The following is a 17,860-nucleotide window of genomic DNA, read 5'->3' as shown; positions in this document are numbered from 1 at the left end:
CTTGTACAAAGCTTCGACAGATATGACAAAAACATAAACTAGCAAAGCAGTTCTCAAAACCAAAACACACTGATAAGAACCTGTTTTAATGAGCTTTCTGCAGGACATACAAGATTGATACCTACGCATTAATTAGGAATTTGGGACAATGAGTCAAATCATTGAGCATTATTGACATCATACCCTCTCTTATCTCAAACACACAGACGCCAAAACTACCTTAAGGCCCCGTTATCTCAGTGGAAGGTCATAAAATTTAATGAAATAGCGGAAAAAGCTATAATGAGAGACACAATCCCATGAGTAATTAACACATTAGAGGGCCAATCAGGAGTCAACAGGAAATTACATCAATAGAATACCATCAACCACCCCCCCTCCAAGAAACCAATCAGAAATTTATTGTCCACTATCAAAACCAATCGGGCTGATTATGCACTGCCAAAGGTAGTCTGAATTCAAAAACCTGATTGATCATGCACATGGTGTTGGAAAGAGTTCAAATCACCAGCTTTGAGCTGCCAGGCATGTGCTTAATTTTAAACTCAAAACAAGTCAGCTTTCCAGCTGGGACAGAAAGACCCCAAAACAGAGAGAAACAGAATATCACGGGTGCAATTTTCCGATGCCGCGTGGCACCAGGAAAGCCGTTGTGAACTTGGCCAAGTTTCACGACGGCTTCGGAGGCTGCTCCTCGCCCCCTATTCTCCACCCACCCACCGAGGGGGCTAGGAGCGGCGTTTCGAGAAACTCGGCCGCCAGGCCTTGACACTTGAGTCAAAGCGGTGCGCCGAGAATGACGCGACGGCGGCGCCTAAGTGACGTCAGCTGCGCATGGGCAGGTTGGCCGGCTCCAACCCGCGCATGCGCAGTTGCCGTCTTCCCCTCCACTGCCTCGCAAGACGTGGCAGCTTGATCTTGCGGGGCGGCGGAGGGGAAAGAGTGCGTCTCTTGGAGACGCCGGCCCGACGATCGGTGGGCACCGATCGCGGGCCAGTCCCCTCCCGAGCACGGCCGTGGTACTCGATCACCTCTCCGCCCCCCACAGGCCCCAAACTTACGTTTCGCGCTATGTTCACGCCGGCAGTGACCAGGTGTGTTTGCTGCCGGCGTGAACAGGTCGGGAACGTCAGGCCGCTCGGCCCATCTGGGCCGGAGAATCGCCGGTCGGCGTGAAAAACGGCGAGCGGCGATTCCGCGACACGCCATTTTGGGGCGGTGGGAGAATCGCGAGGGGTGCCAAGTGTTGTGATTCGACCGGCCCTCCCGTAATTCTCCCACCCGGCGTGGGGAGCGGAGAATTGCGCCCTGCGTGTCACTTCACGCCCCAAGATGAATCAGGAAGCAAGAATCCTGGGGAGCCAGTCATCTTGCTTCCTAAGTATCCCTTTTGTTGCTTAATAAATGTTTCCAGAGTTAACTCATTAGACTGTCTCCTATTACCTGACTTATTAGTCTCAAACAAAGAAATTAATACCGAGCGAGTGCAGACTCATGGATTTGGAGGTTAAACAACCCCCCATGATGCGCTATCAATTGTACTAAAGACTCGAATGGGAACAGTTAGATGTTTATCCTCTAACTGCAACTGGTAGAATGGCTGCTCAGGAGAACTCATACATATTTATACGGCTCCTTGTGGGCGGAGCTAGCCGGCAGGGGCTACCGGCGAACCTGTAGTACAGGTACTGCTGTAAATCCCCTAATACAAGCACACACACAATTACTCAGTGGATCACCACATTCACCCCCTGTTAAAAATGAGTCCGGCGGGGTGGCATGGAACTATGTACAGAATTTGTGAATTATTTACAGAGGGGAGGAAAAAAATTTTGTGTCCATCTTGTGACCCGGTGCCCGTCAGAGGTTAAGTCTGTCCGGTGGTCTGACAGTTCGCTGGGAGCGACGTAATAGTGGTGGCGATGTCTGTACAGGCGGTGTTGGTGCTGGCCAGTAGCTGGATGACTCCGGGAGCGTGCCAAAATCTTCCTGGTCCTGTAGCTTGGGCAGTGGAAGGAGGGATGCACCTGGTGGTGCTGGGAGCGCGGGTGGCACGTGGGTAGGGAGGTGTGTGGGTGTGGAATCGGCACCTGAGGGAGCCAGGTCCCTGAGCGAGACTGTATCCTGGCGGCCGTCGGGGAACTCTGGGGCATACTGGGGGTTTGCGTGGAACAGGCGTACCCTGTCCACCAAGGGGTCCGCCTTGTGGAGCCGGGCATGCCTACGCAGTAGAACCGGCCCTGGAGCTGCGAGCCAAGTCGGGAGCAACACCCCAGATGTGGACTTCCTGGAGAAGGTAAAAACACGTTCATGTGGTGTGTTTATCGTGGCAGTGCACAGAAGAGACCGGATGGAGTGCAATGTATCCGGGAGGAACCTGCTGCCAGCGAGCGGCTGGGAGGTTTCTGGACCGTAGGGCCAGCTGGACAGCCCTCCATACCGTCCCGTTCTCCCTCTCTACCTGCCCGTTTCCCCGGAGGTTGTAGCTGGTCGTCCTGCTAGAGGCGATACCCCTGCTGAGCAGGAACTGACGCAGCTCATCTCTCATGAATGAGGATCCCCTGTCGCTGCGGATGTAGTCGGGGAAACCGGACAGAGCGAATATGGAGTCGAGGGCCTTGATGACGGTGGGAGACGTCATATCCCGGAATGGGATGGCGAATGGGAACCTGGAGAATTCATCGACCGCACTAAGGATATACGTGTTGCGGTCGATGGAGGGGAGGGGCCCTTTAAAATCCACACTGAGGGGTTCAAAGGGGCGGGACGCTTTCACCAGGCGCGCACGGTCTGGCCGGTAGAAGTGCGGCTTGCACTCTGCACAGACCTGGCAGTTTCTGGTGACTGTCCGTACTTCCTCGACGGAGTAGGGCAGATTGCGGGCTTTGACGAGGTGGTACAACCGAGTGACCCCCGGATGGCAAAGGCTGTCGTGCAGGGCACGGAGCTGTTCTACTTGTGCGCTGGCACATGTATCTCGGGAGAGGGCTTCTGGGGGCTCGTTGAGCTTGCCGGGGCGATACAAGATCTCGTAATTATAGGTGGAGAGCTCGATTCTCCACCTCAAGATTTTATCATTCTTGATCTTGCCCCGCTGCGTGTTGTTGAACATGAAGGCTACCGACCGTTGGTCAGTGAGGAGAGTGCCGGCCAGGTAATGCCTCCAGTGCCGCACCGCTTCAACGATTGCCTGGGACTCCTTTTCAACAGACGAATGTCGAATTTCAGAGGCATGGAGGGTGCGGGAAAAGAATGCCACAGGTGTGCCTGCCTGGTTTAGAGTGGCGGCAAGGGCGACATCTGAAGCGTCGCTCTCTACTTGAAAGGGCAGTGTCTCATCTACTGCATGCATCCCGGCCTTGGCTATGTCTGCTCTAATACAGGCGAAGGCATGTTGTGCTTCGGCCGTGAGGGGAAATTGAGTGGACTGTATCAGTGCGCGGGCCTTGTCCGCGTATTGTGGGACCCACTGGGCGTAGTAGAAGAAGAACTCCAGGCAGCGTTCGAGGGCCTTGGGGCAGTGGGAGCTCCATGAGGGGCCGCATGTGGTCGGGATCGGGCCCCAAGAGTCCGTTTTGGACTACGTAGCTGAGGATGGCCAAGCGGTTAGTGCTGAACACGCACTTCTCCTTGTTGTAAGTGAGGTTGAGGAGAGATGCGGTGTGGAGAAATTTGGCACGGTTGGCGTCGTGGTCCTGCTGGTCATGGCCGCAGATCGTGACATTATCTAATACGGAAACGTGGCCCGCAGTCCGTACCGGTCAACCATTTGGTCCATTTCTCTTTGGAATACCGAGACCCCATTAGTGACGCTGAAGGGAACCCTGAGAAATTGATAAGAGGCGACCGTCCACCTTGAAGGCAGTGTATGGACGGTCCGATTTGCGGATGGGGGGCTGGTGGTATGCGGATTTAAGGTCAATCGTTGAGAAGACCCGGTACTGTGCAATCTGATTGACCATATCAGATATGCAAGGGATGGGGTACGCGTCGAGCTGCGTGTATCGATTGATGGTCTGGCTGTAGTCCACGACCACCCTGTGTTTCTCCCCAGTTTTAACCACTACCACTTGGACTCTCCAGGGGCTATTGCTGGCCTCGATAATACCCTCCCGAAGCAGCCGCTGGACTTCGGACCTGATGAAGGTCTTGTCCTGGGTGCTGTACCATCTGCTCCTGGAGGCGACGGGCTTGCAATCTGCAGTCAGATTGGCAAAGAGGGAGGGAGGGTCAACCTTGAGGGTCGTGAGGCCGCAAACGGTGAGTGGGGGTAGGGGCCCGCCGAATTTGAGGGTGAGGCTCTGGAGGTTACATTGAAAATCCAGGCCCAGTAATAGTGTAGCACAGAGATTGGGGAGAACGTACAGGCGGAAACCGCTGAATTCAACGCCTTGCACGGTGAGGTTGACCACACAGAAACCCCGGATCGGGATAGAGTGGGATCCGGAGGCCAGTGAGATCCGCTGGTTGGCGGGATGGACCGCGAGGGAGCAGCGCCTTACCGTGTCCGGGTGGATGAAGCTATCGGTGCTCCCTGAGTCAAGTAGGCAGGAGGTCGCGTGGCCGTTGATTAGCACTGTCGTCGAAGCGGTAGCCAGGTTGTGAGGACGGGACTGGTCCAGCGTCATGGAGGCGAGCAGCAGGTGATCGTCCGAGGAGTCCAATGAGGAGCGGCAGCGACCCGGGTCCAGCGGTCCAGTCCCGAGGGTGAGACAAAATGGCGGCATCCGAAGGACCTGTGGGGGAGAAGATGGCGGCGCCCATGCATTGCACGTTGCGGGCGCGGGGCAAGATGGCGGCCCATGGTGCGCACGTGGGGGCGGGGCAAGATGGCGGCGCCCACTGGCCACACGTGGAACTGGGGGGGGAAGATGGCGGCACCCATGGTGCGCATGTTGTGGAGGTGGCGCAAGATGGTGGTGCCCACTGGCCGCACATGGACCTGGGGGGAGAAGATGTCGGCGCCCACTGGTCGCACGTGGTCCCAGGAGCAGAGGATGGCGGCGCCCATTGTGCCATCGGCTGAGGGAAGGGAGAGAAATCAGGCGCGATAGCGGCAACTGCGCGGGCCTGGCACACCGCCGCAAAGTGGCCCTTCTTGCCGCAGGATTTGCAGGTTGTGGCACGGGCTGGGCAGCGCTGGTGGGGGTGCTTCTGTTGGCCGCAGAAGTAGCAGCGGGGACCCCCAGAGTGCGCGGTGTGGCAGGCAGTGCAGGCATATTGTGCAGGAGTGGCCCCAGTCGGGGGGGTCGGTTGCGGAGTCCACAAGGTGTTGGATGGGTGGGCCGCGCGGTGCAGGACTGTACATTACGCGAAGCGACCGTCATGGGGAGCGCTAAAGCTTTCGCCTCCGTTAGGTCGAGCGCGGCCCCTTCCAGCAGTCGTTGCCGGATAGGGTCCGATGCAATCCCCGTCACGAATGCATCACGCATGAGGAGATTGGAATGTTCCGTGGCCATGACGGCCTGGCAGCCGCAGTCCCGTACGAGAGGTATGAGGGCCCGCCAGAAGTCTTTAATCGACTCACCAGGTAGTTGTACGCGAGTGGCGAGTACATGCCTTGCAAATAGAGTGTTCATCTTCTGGACGTAGTTTTCTTTAAGGAGTTTCATGGCGCCTGCGTAATTCGGCGCGTCCTGTATCAACGGGAACACGCTGGAGCTCAACCTTGAGTAGAGAAGCTGGATTTTCTGAGCTTCCGTCGGCTCGGGCGTCGCTGAGTTGATATAGGCCTCGAAGCAAGCCAGCCAGTGATTAAAGTCCTTTCTGGCGTTCGGCGATTGCGGATCCAACTGCAAGCGATCTGGTTTGATCCTGATGTCCATGATGCGGAAAATCTAACTGTAATAAATTGATGCGCTATCAATTGTACTAAAGACTCGAATGGGTACAAGAGAGGCTTTATTACAGTTAGATGTTTATCCTCCGACTGCAGCTAGTAGAATGGCTGCTCAGGAGAACTCATACATATTTATACGGCTCCTTGTGGGCGGAGCTAGCCGGCAGGGGCTACCGGCAAACCTGTAGTACAGGTACTGCTGTACATCCCCTAATACAAGCACACACACAATTACTCAGTGGATCACCACACCCCAAAAACTTAGTATGACTCTAACCAATGTTCCCCCGATTCCCTTTTGCTAGAGCTGCTTAATGCTACACTTGGGGCGCGTTTCTCTGGAATTGAATTGGGGTTTTCAGGGAGTTCTCCACCACTATTCAATGACATATAGTCACTTTTTTGGGCCCTGGGGAGTTTCTCACCGGTTTAGCCTACATTTAGAATTGTTTTCAGCTCTGGGGAGCTGAACTTTGAGATCAGGCCGCCATTTTGATAGGGTGCCCTGATCGCTAAGTGAACTCTTTGGGCCCCCTCCTATCACCCCCCTCCCCCTTCCAAACTCCCAGAAGCCCCTACTTAGCTCCCTGAACACCCCCACCCTGCAAATCAACCCCTCCCCGCCTCCTTTCATGGGCATAGTCCCCCTTGGGCCTAGACCCTTGGCAGTGCCACCCAGCCACCTTGGCAGTCCCAGGGTGGTAGTGCCAAGGTGCCAGCTGGGCAGTGCCAAGGTGTCTGCATTCCAAGGGGAGAGCCAGGGAGACACCCGGAACAGACCTTGACCACCTTGGGTCTCCAATGGCCCGGGAGTCTCCCCAGGTGCAGTTCTGCCTGGTCCACGTTCTTGTGGACCAGCACTGATCAACGGCCAGCTGCAGCCTCGCTGGGGAGGCCGGAGAATCCAGGGAGGCCGGTGGATGCCAGGTAGGTAGGCCTTAAGTAGGTTTGCGACCCACCCCGTTTGGTCCCAGATCGTTTGGACAGAGTTCCAATTCTGATGCCTCACAGACTTGGATGAATCCTGCAAAACGCGGAGTCTGCCAGGAAGCCTCTTCTGGGATTCACCGGCCATGTTGTGCTCTCACTCGAACGCAATACGACAGACAATCTTGCCCTTGGTCAAATGCTCTCTTGGCGTCAGGGGAAATCGCACTCCCCTCGCCTCTGGATTTCAGTTCTGTGGTAGTCGGTATTAGAGGTATTACGATACCTAGGTTGATGCTGTAAGATCATTGGTGTGGGAGGTACCTGAGACAGTAAGATCATTGATGAAGCCTGCCTGCTGGTTCCGCCCAGTAAGACGGAGTATAAGAGTCTGTGTCTCCCTCGCTGCTGCATTCTGTACCTGCGCTGCTGGGGGAAACATCTCGTCCAATAAAGCCTTCAATTGTACTCCAATCTCGCTTCGAGAGTTATTGATTGTGCGTCAGTTTATTGGACTAGATTTTGAAGAATGGAGCTCCGCATCAAGCCGGAGTGTCTGCAACTTAGGCCGCACACAACAAACTCAGCGGCAACCTTCAAAACATACCAGACTCCCCGAACAGGCGTTGGAATCTGGCGAAAAGGGGCTTTTCACAGTAACTTCATTAAAGCCTACTTGTGACAATAAGCGATTTTCATTTTTTTTCATTTTTCAAACACTGGCTGGTGAACTTCAATGGCTACCTCAGGACGGCCACGACTCCACCCACGGACGACCAGAAACTGCAGGTTCTCCACTCGAGGGTGAACCCAGAGATCTATACGCTCATCGAGGATGCGGACAATTTCGAGGCCGCAATGGCCCTGTTGAAAGGACACTACATTCGCCCAGTAAATCAGGTTTACGCCCGACATCTGCTAGCATCAAGGCGACAAATCCCGGGGAAATTGCTAGACGAATTCTACCGCGCACTTCTGGTACTAGGTAGGAACTGTGACTGTCCACAAGTTTCAGCCAGCGACCACACAGAACCTTTAATCCAGGACGCATTCGTTGCAGGTATGCTGTCCTCCCAAATCCATCAGCGGCTGCTGGAGAAAGAGACACTAGGCCTCAAGGAGGCACGGGCCCTCGCTAGCTCCCCAGATGTGGCCTCCCGCAACGGCCACGCGTACGTCCCCGACCGTGTGGCAGCCCCATGGGCAGCGTGGAACCCACCCACGGCTGACCCCGATGCATCCCCCATCCCCCCACAAGCTTGTGCCGCGCAGCTGCCAGGCAACCCTGGGGAGCCCCGCTGCTATTTTTGCGGGCAAACCAAGCACCCCCGGCAATGCTGCCCGGCCCGCTCCTCCATTTGCAAAGGCTGTGGCAAAGAGGGGCATTTTGTGGCGGTATGCCAGGCCCTGGCAGTCACCGCTGTCTCCGGGGGCGAACAGGGGCCGCCGCCACAACTCTCTCCGCAGGCCACGTACGGCCCGTGGGCACCTCCATCTTCAATTTCCCGAGCCACATGCAGGCCCCGGGCGCCGCCATCTAGTTCCCCATGGACCACGTGCAATGCGTCGGCGCCGCCATCTTGCCCCCCCCCCCCCATGTGCGACCCATGGGTGCCACCTTGGCTGGAGTCTCAGGACCCCGATTCGGATGACCGCACACCGCCTGAGGAAAATCTTCATCTTCTACCACGACTCGCCTCGGTGACCCTGGACCAGTCTTGGCCCCGACGATGACTGTGCTCATCAATGGACACAAAACATCCTGCCTGATCGACTCTGGGAGCACAGAGAGCTTCATACACCCCAACACGGTAAGGCGCTGTTCTCTTCCCATACATCCAGTTAATCAAAGAATCTCCCTGGCCTCCGGGTCTCACTCTGTAGAGATAAAAAGGGTTCTGCCTAGCTAACCTCACGGTCCAGGGAAGAGAATTTAAGAATTTCGACTCTATGTCCTCCCTCACCTCTGCGCTGCCACGCTCCTGGGATTGGACTTCCAATACAATCTCCAGAGCTTAACCTTTAAATTCGGCGGCCCTATAACCCCCTCACTGCAACCTCATGACCCTCAAGGTCGACCCGCCTTCCTTTTTTGCGAACCTCACCCCGGATTGCAAAACCTTTGCCACCAGGAGCAGATGGTACAGTGCCCAGGACCGGACCTTCATTAGGTCGGAAGTCCTGCGGTTACTGAAAGAAGGTATTATTGAGGCTAGCAACAGTCCCTGGAGAGCTCAAGTAGTGGTTGTAAAGACCGGGGAGAAGCACAGGATGGTCATCGATTATAGTCAGTGTGGTAGTATGACTAGGGATATTACGGTACCTGGAAGTGTGAGCTGCCATTAGTGCAGAGGACTCGCTGCCCATTGGCCCAGGTGTGTCTTGTGCCTCTGAGCCGATTGGCCGAGAGGTAGGTAGCTCCGCCTACAAGGTGGGGTTAAAGAACCCGTGTTCCCCGGCAGTCTGCCATTCTTCTGTACGTCTGCTGCCGGGTCCACTTCTTGTGTATTAAAGCCTATCGTTCGGACTTTATCTACGTTTCGTGTCCATTGATTGTGCATCAATTTAATACACAAGATTTTAAAGAATGGAGCTTCGCGTCAGGCCAGAGTGTCTTCGACTCAGCCCGCACGCAGCAAATGCAACAGCAGCATTTAAACACTGGCTGGCTTGCTTCAATAGCTACTTGAGTACGGCCGAAAACGTCCCTACGAGGGAACAGAAGTTGCACATCCTCCACTCGTGCGTCGGCACCGCCGTGTACACGCTCATAGAGGACACAACAGACTACGACGCGGCCATGGACTTGGTTAAAGGACATTTCATACGGCCGGTGAACCAAGTCTACGCTCGGCACTTATTGGCCATGAGGCAGCAACTTCCTGGTGAGTCTCAAGACAAATTTTACCGGGTCCTCCTCATTCTGGGGAGGAACTGCGGCTGCCCACAAGTCTCTGCTGCCGAGCACACTGAACTTTTGATCAGAGACGCTTTTGTTGCGGATATGCAATCTTCGCAGATCCGCCAAAGACTTTTAGAGAGAGAGATTTTAAGCCTCATGGAGGCATGGGCCCTCGCCTCCTCCCAAGACGTTGCAAATCGTAACGCCACCGACCACGCGGCGGCCCCCTGGTCAGCGTGGAACGCGACCTCTCTCACCTCCATGGACTCGGACCCCCCCCCCCCCCAGGCCTGCGCTGCAGGGCGCCCCGATAAACCCACAGGGCCCTGCTGCTACTTTTGCGGCCAGGCAAAGAACCCCCGTCAGCGCTGCCCGGCCCGTTCCGCAACCTGTAAAGGCTGCGGCAGGAAGGGCCACTTTGCGGCCGTCTGTCAGTCAAAAGCGGTCGCTGCGGTGCCGAGCAGCGACCGCGGGTCCTCCCCCTGCACTCCTCAGGGGCCCCGTGCGGCCCGCGGACCTCGCTGCCCCCACCGCCACGTGTGATCCCAGGGCGCCGCCATTTTGGGCCCCCGTCGCTACGTGCGATCCCCGGGCGCTGCCATTTTGTCCATCCCCCACCATGTGCGGCCGACTGGCGCCGCCATCTTAGATCGGCACCAAGGACCCCGCATTTGACAGAAAACTAGTGATGAGAAAACAGTTGTTTCAGCTCATACTGTCTACAGATAACAGTCAAGGACCAAATTATAGAGAAAGTTTTGTTTACACATTTTAATAATAATAATCGCTTATTGTCACAAATAGGCTTCAATTAAGTTACTGTGAAAAACCCCTAGTCGCCACATTCCGGCACCTGTTCGGGGAGGCCGGTACGGGAATTGAACCCGCGCTGCTGGCCTTGTTCTGCATTACAAGCCAGCTGTTCAGCCCACTGTGCTCAACCAGCCCCTGCATACAAGGATTCAATGGAACACTGTGCAGCTGGATCACGGCTCTTTAATGTGCCGCTAGTTAATAAAGGCCTTGTTTTAAAACTCCAAGAATCTCTGTCTTGTCACTCGTATTTGAGACAATGAAGTACACTATAGCCAAATAGCTGTATATGTTCCCACATCAAAAGGGGATGTGGATGGGATATGCCCAGGCTGGTGGTGAAGGCAGGGCTATGGTTGGGTCAGTATTAGCTTTTCTTATTATACTTCTGACTGTGTACTATCATAGAGCAGTAGCCAATTTAACAGGGCGGATCCAAACTGACAGTAGACCAGATAAAGCAAGTGTAAGGGAATGTGCCGGTGTGTGGATTTGTACCAGTGATTTAGAAACTGCGAAATAAACTGGTCAGAAGGACCCAAGTGCACAGATTCACTCGAGCAGTTTCAAAACCGTAAAATTAAAAAGACTGTTGAAAGCCAAAAAGGCAGAGCTTTATTTCACTGACGATTGAAGGGAAGAAATTATGGCCCTTTTCCTTATCCAGAAGCATCACAAACTAATTGATAAAATGCAAGAACTGGGGTGGATTCCAACACCCACGCCGTTATGCAGTAAAAAGTGCTGGAAAGCTCTTTCATAAGTATATGGGGGTGGCAGTTTCCCCTAGTTGTGATGCAGATCACTGCAGATGACCTCGGAACAACTAAAGGTATGAAGTAAATAGGACATGATTGTGGTTATTGAGTCACATAAAGTTAAAACGTAACAAATGAGCTTCTGTCAAAAAGATATTCGGTGGGTGTTCATAATACAGAGATCAACTTGGCAGCAATGCAAACAACTTTTTAAAATATCTGAGTTTTTAAAAAAACGGAATTAAAGAGTTTTTCACACATGATTTAGTAACAAACATCAGAAATTGAAATTGGTTGAAAGGATATTCCAACAGAGATTTTGAAGTGGTAATGGGTTTGGGTGGCAATGCGGGTGAGATTTTGAATCACAAAGAATAGCTGATGCTATAAAATAAGGCACTGGAATTGGCTTAAATGGATCAAAAAATAAATAAATAAGTTATAATGAAGGAGGGTATTGTTTATTATTAAATCAAGGGATTGTGAGTTTGTAATCCTCTACCTCTTTAAGAATCTGTAGCCGCAGAAGAATGCTGAGAATTAACTGTTTGAAATTTACGATCTGTGAGAATCTGTGTTTCATTAGTTTTAAGTGAATTTTTGTAGATTTGCATTTTCATTGTTTTGGGCTGCATTTGTTAAGGTTTATATTTCTTAGAAATTAACCTGATGTTGAGTTTTTAATTACAGATATTTTGGAAATTAATAACAGAAACACAAAAATGCTTATGTAATTTTGGTTATTGTTTTAGAGCACAAGCTGTGTTTCATGTTTCAAGCTTTACGGATTTCTGTCTGATATTGTGATTTTGAGATCATAAAGTGTATTGTTATCAACCTGGATTCGTATTTACTGGCCAGAACCATGATTCCAGCATATTTTGATACCTGAGCCAATTTTAATCTGGACACAAACACACACATGAAAATGAGTTCATTTTAATTTGATAGGGTTAATTAAAACTTGGGATATTTGAAATGATTTGACAAATCCTGTGTGGATTTGGGTCGAAACTTCTTGTCAGGTCAACATTAATCCTGACATGATTGGCACAACGAAAAGGGAAAATATTTGAGACTGAAATTAAAGAAGGTATAAAGGATAGCTTATATTTAATAAAATAGGTCCTTGACCTTGTTCTTGTTAGATTAAAACAAAAGAAGGGTGGTGTCACGTGAGTCTCCCTTTTCAGAAATGTTTTTGTTTTATCACATGGCTTCAGTGGTGTCATTGCGGGGAGTGGAGATGGGCACTGAGAGTTAGTTTTACTTTCGCTTTGAGTTTTTGGAGCTGGTTTGAACTGCACAAGTTGAAAGAAGTCTCTCTCTATCTTCATTTAAAAGCTGTTTCCAGACTGCTTGATAACTTAAAAGAGATAATTGCTTTCTTTAAGGAATTCAAACCTGCTGTTTGAAAAGGGGAACAGAGTATCAATAACAAGGCTTATACCAGTAAGAATGCCGTGTGCTGGGCCACAAATTTGAAAAGGGGTTTCTGGTTTTACTTGGATTTTTTTATTGAATTGGAACAGTTAAGCGGGAATTCATTCAGGGTTATAGATTACTGTAGCTGTGTGGGGTCTTTATGTTTGTAGTTGATAAAAATTCTTACTGTGTGTGTTTTTACAAATGTTAACTAAATTCGTAGAATAAAGTTTGTTTATTGATTAAAAGCGGCGAAGAACTCTGTTGAATTACACCTGAAAGGCAGGCTCTTCTGTTCATCTTAACAAATTCAATAAAACGTTGTAGGTCACGTGGACTCCAGAATACATTTTTGAGTTTTCTAAATCCTGGCCCATAACAAATTGAGGGCTCGTCCTGGGTTAAAGTCTATCTTTCGTGATTGGGTTGGCTTAGTGAACTTAAAGACAGTGAGGGGTGAGCATATTTGTGTTTACTTTTCAGGTGTTGTATTCAAGTTTAAATAGGGAATGTGTTGTGGACAATGGCTCGTTCAAAGGCTCAGAAATGTTTGTGGTAGAGAAGGTCACACGCAGCAGCTTACAGACTAAGAAAAGGCTTTTAGATTTGGCAAAAACATTGCCGTTAACATTGTCTGTTAAAATACAAAAAGAGGTCATTGCGGCGGTAGCTCAGCATTTAAAATTGCCCGAGACACAGTCAGAATCATTGGAAATGGCAACAATTCAATTACAGATCAAGCAGCTTGAACATAAAGAAGAATTAAAGGAGCTTGAATACGAAAGGTGGGAAAAAGAAACAATAGCCCTCGCAGAACAAAGAGAAAGGGAGGTGCAGATCAGGGAAAAAGAAAAGGAGAGAGAAGAAAGGGAAAAATAACAAATAGCTCTGGCAGAACAAAAAAGAAAAAGGGAGCTACAGATCAGGGAAAGAGAGAGGAAAAAGAGAGAGACTTTGAACTTCAGAAATTGATCTTGAAACGTGACCGTCAGTTACAATTGGCAGCAGTAAAGAGAACGTAGTCTGAGGATAGTGATGAGGGTAGTGAGCAAGAGCGTCATAGTCGAAGGCTTGGTGGATATATTTAAATATATCCAAGTATTACCACGGTTTGATGAGGATGTAGAAGCCTCTTTCATTTCATTTGAGAAGGTGGCTAAACAAATGAAATGGCCACAGGACATGTGGGTATTACTGATTCAAACAAAGTTGGTAGGTAAAGCTAGTGAAGTATTTGCATCACTATCAGAGGAAGTATCTGGGACCTATGAGGTAAAGAAATCCATCTTGGGTGCATATGAACTAATGCCTGAAGCCTACAGCCAAACGTTTAGAAAGGAAACAACCTGATCAAACATACATAGAGTTTGAAAGGATCAAACAGAGTAATATTGATAGGTGGATAAGGGCTTTGAAAATAGACCAATCCTATTCAGCTCTTAGAGAAATTATAATTTTGGAGGAGTTTAAAAATTCAATTCCTGATGTGGTGAGAACTCATGTGGAAGGGCAGAGGGTTAAAACTGTGAGATTAGCAGCAGAAATGGCAGATGATTATGGATTGGTTCATAAATCAAAGTTTGGTTTCCGACATCAGTTTCAGCCTGTGAGGGATGGAAACTGGGGAAGGAGAAATACTCAGGTGATAAAGGTAAAGGGGATCTGATGGGAGATAATAAGGAGAGTGTACCTCCTCAGATTAAAAAATAAATCCAGGAGGGTGGAAGTGAAATTAAAAGTTTCAGATGTTTTTACTGCAATAAACTAGGCCATTAAAAGTCAGTGTTGGGAGTTCAAGAAAAGCATTGGGAAGGCTGATGTGGTAAAACAGGATAAGCCAGTGGTTTTGTTAAAGTGGCAAAGGAAAGCCCAATTAAAGTGAAGGAGGTGCAAAATAATGTACAGCCTGATCAAGAGGTCATTGATAAGAAGGAGCCAAATCTCTTTAAAGAATTTACTTGTGTGGGTAAAGTTTACTCATGTGTACTAGGAGGAGTAGGTAAAGAAGTCCGAATTTTAAGAGATATGGGAGCTCGTCAATGTTTAATGGTAAGAGATGAGGAGTTATGTAGTTTGGGAGGAATATTGCCAGAAAAAGTGGTAATATGTGGAATTCAGGGTGAGAGGAGTAGTGTTCCATTATATAAGGTACGGTTGGAAAGTCCAGTGAAGAGTGGTGAAGTGGTAGTAGGAGTAATAGAGAAACTATCTTGTCCAGGAATAGTTTATTTTGGTAATGATATAGCTGGATCGCAGGTGGGAGGGTTGCCTATTGTGGTTGATAAGCCAGTGGAAAATCAAACAACTGAATTGTTGAAGGACGAATATCCTGGGATTTTTCTTGATTGTGTAGTAACAAGGTCGCAAAGTCACAGGTTAAGACAAGAGGAGAAATCAAACAGTGAAGATAAAGTTGAGGTTGAATTATCAGAAACTATTTTTGATCAGACGGTTGGAAAGCAAGAAGAACAGGTGGAGGATGAGGAGGATATTTTTAGCTCAGGAAAGTTGGCGGAGTTACAACAGAAATAAAACGGATGTATCAGAAAGCATACAAGGAAGAGGAATCTGAGTGTATACCAGAATGTTATTACCTTAAAAATGATGGCTTAATGAGAAAATGGAGACCTGCCCATTCCACATACTGCCACAATAATGGGAATTACTACACTGCCATAGTGTGGTAACAAGGAGATTATAAGCGACCTGTAGCTTATTACTCAATATCAAACAATCAATACTTGCTGCAGGATATAGAACACAGCTTAAGTACAGATTCTGAAGTGGGAGAAAGAGTTGGGAGAGGGTATGGAGGTGGGGTTCTGGTGTGAGGTGCTCCGGAGGGTGAATGCCTGCACCTCGTGTGCGAGGTTGGGGCTGATACAGCTGAAGGTGGTGCATAGAGCGCACCTTACAAGGGCAAGGATGGGTCGGCTCTTTGAGGGGGTAGAAGATGTGTGTGAACATTGTGGGGGGGGGGGGTGGGAAGAGGCCGCAAATCACGTTCATATGTTTTGGTCCTGTCCAAAGCTGGAGGATTACTGGAAGGAGGTGCTTAGGGTAATCTCTAAAGTGGTGAAGGTGAAACTGGGCCCGGGCCCTCAGGAGGCCATATTTGGGGTGTTGAACGAGCCAGGGTTGGAAACGAGCGCGGAGGCAGATGTTGCAGCCTTTGCCTCGTCGATTGCCCGAAGGCGGATCCTGTTAGGATGGAGGTCAACCTCTCCACCCTGTGCCATGGCAAGGGGACCTGCTGGAATTCTTGAAACGGTCAAATTTAAACTGAGGGGAAGGATGGAGGGGTTCTACAACTCATGGGCGTTATTCATTATGCACGTTCGAGAATTGGACCACATCGAACATTAGGGGGTCGGGGGGTTTGGGGGAGAGGGACTGTATGTGTTAATGGTGACCATGGGTCATTCCCGATTCTTTTTTGTCATTTGTTTATGTTAACATGTGGGCTAATGTTTGGAGTTTGGTGGGAGGATGGGATCATTGTTATTGATATTAAAGTTAAAAACTCACCACTATTCTTAGAATTCCCCCTATACCAAAAAGGGTCGATATTCTAAATGGTGAACAGGGATTCCCACTCCCTGACTCCGATGCAGGCTTCGATGGGTGCTATTCAGGTCAAACTATATTTTCAAGTTATCCCCCGGTATAACCCATACCTTCACCGAAGAATTTTAGCTACTTACCCCTCAGTAGCATTGATATCCTGGGTCCTGCGTTGCTAAGTAAGTAAAGTCGGCTAATAACCACTGTTTCAGGTTAAAACTTTTAAGTTATTTTATTATTATTTTTTTCTTTTAAAAAGATGCAACCAGTCTTTGTAGAAAAGTAAAAAAGATCTTGCTTCTGGGTCCTTCTGGTTGGTTGAAGGGACCTTCAGGCCCAACTTGACAATCAATCTTCTTTTTAAAATCTGGTCTTCTTTAGATGTATTCGCTGTTGAGCTTGGTTGCTGTGTCCTATCTTTCCCATGTACTGAGCTGTGAGAGCTGGCTCCGCTGGATGTCCCCTTTCTTCGGGTTTATATTCTCTTTGTAAGTTATTAAGTTTTTATGACTTTATTGTAAATTTCACTTTGATTGTAAAAAGTATCTTTGATCTAAACATTCTAATACAACTAAGTATTCATTTTGACATAACCTCACCTCTCAGGTCTCTGATTACATTGTTTCCTTTGTGATGTTCAAAGTTCCTTTGTGATATTCAAAAATGCTTTGGTTTCAAGAGGTGTTACTTTTAATTCCTGTCATTTCTACAGTGGGATATATTAACATTGCGGAAAAGGACCATGTACGTCATGTGCAGATGGGAGATGAGGAAGTGAACAGGATAAGAGAAGAGTCATTAGAGGAGACCGATGTAACCGTTTGTCAGCAGGTCATGGCAGAATAGAGCGAATGAAGAACTAAGAAAAGGGTGGACGATCGTTGAACAAGGTGAGATGAAATAAAGTGTCATTTACTTGATGGTTAATGAGAACAACTGTGAGTAACACCTGACATTTAAAGGGATTTTATGAAGAAATTAAAGCAGTATACACAGTTTAAGTGGTTTCTATGGATATAAGAACAGTTTCTTTTGAAGAGATGAATTAGACATTAATGGAAATCTGAAAGCCAATAACACTGTTTGAATTTGGGACAATTCTGAGTTATGAAAAGTGTGCTTTTTAAAAAAAAACTGAATTTAAGACTAAGAACAATTAATCAATACATGTTACTGCCTGGGATCAAATGATATTATGAAGATGTTTTATTGGACTGCACAATTTCTCCAGGGCTTGTGATTGGGATAGGATAGTAACTAGGAGGATGCAAACAGGATTGGATTAAATCATTGATGGTTGAAGGCGAGACAGGAAATTAAAACCGCAAATAGGATTGGGATGTTGGGTACATTCGATGGAATGTTTCAATCTGGCATTGACATATATTAAGGCAAAGGCAAGTCTGGAGGAGATTAGTAAATTTGATAAACTTTCTCTTGGTGATGCTTGTGACCATGTCAATGTTTTTTTTCCAGAGAATAAAATTTGATACTGTGCAATATCCCGAAAGGGACCCATGTTTGGCTTTCCCGTGCGATTATACGGTCAACCAGTAAGGCACCGACTAGAGGAGCTAGGTAGGGATATACCGGGCATGTATATACCATTTTTGTAAATAAAACCTTGTTCAT

The sequence above is a fragment of the Scyliorhinus canicula genome, chromosome 11 (assembly GCF_902713615.1).
Source record: "Scyliorhinus canicula chromosome 11, sScyCan1.1, whole genome shotgun sequence".
Lineage (NCBI taxonomy): Eukaryota > Metazoa > Chordata > Chondrichthyes > Carcharhiniformes > Scyliorhinidae > Scyliorhinus > Scyliorhinus canicula.
The sequence above is the reverse complement of the archived record's forward strand: the minus strand, read 5'-3'. Positions refer to the sequence as shown.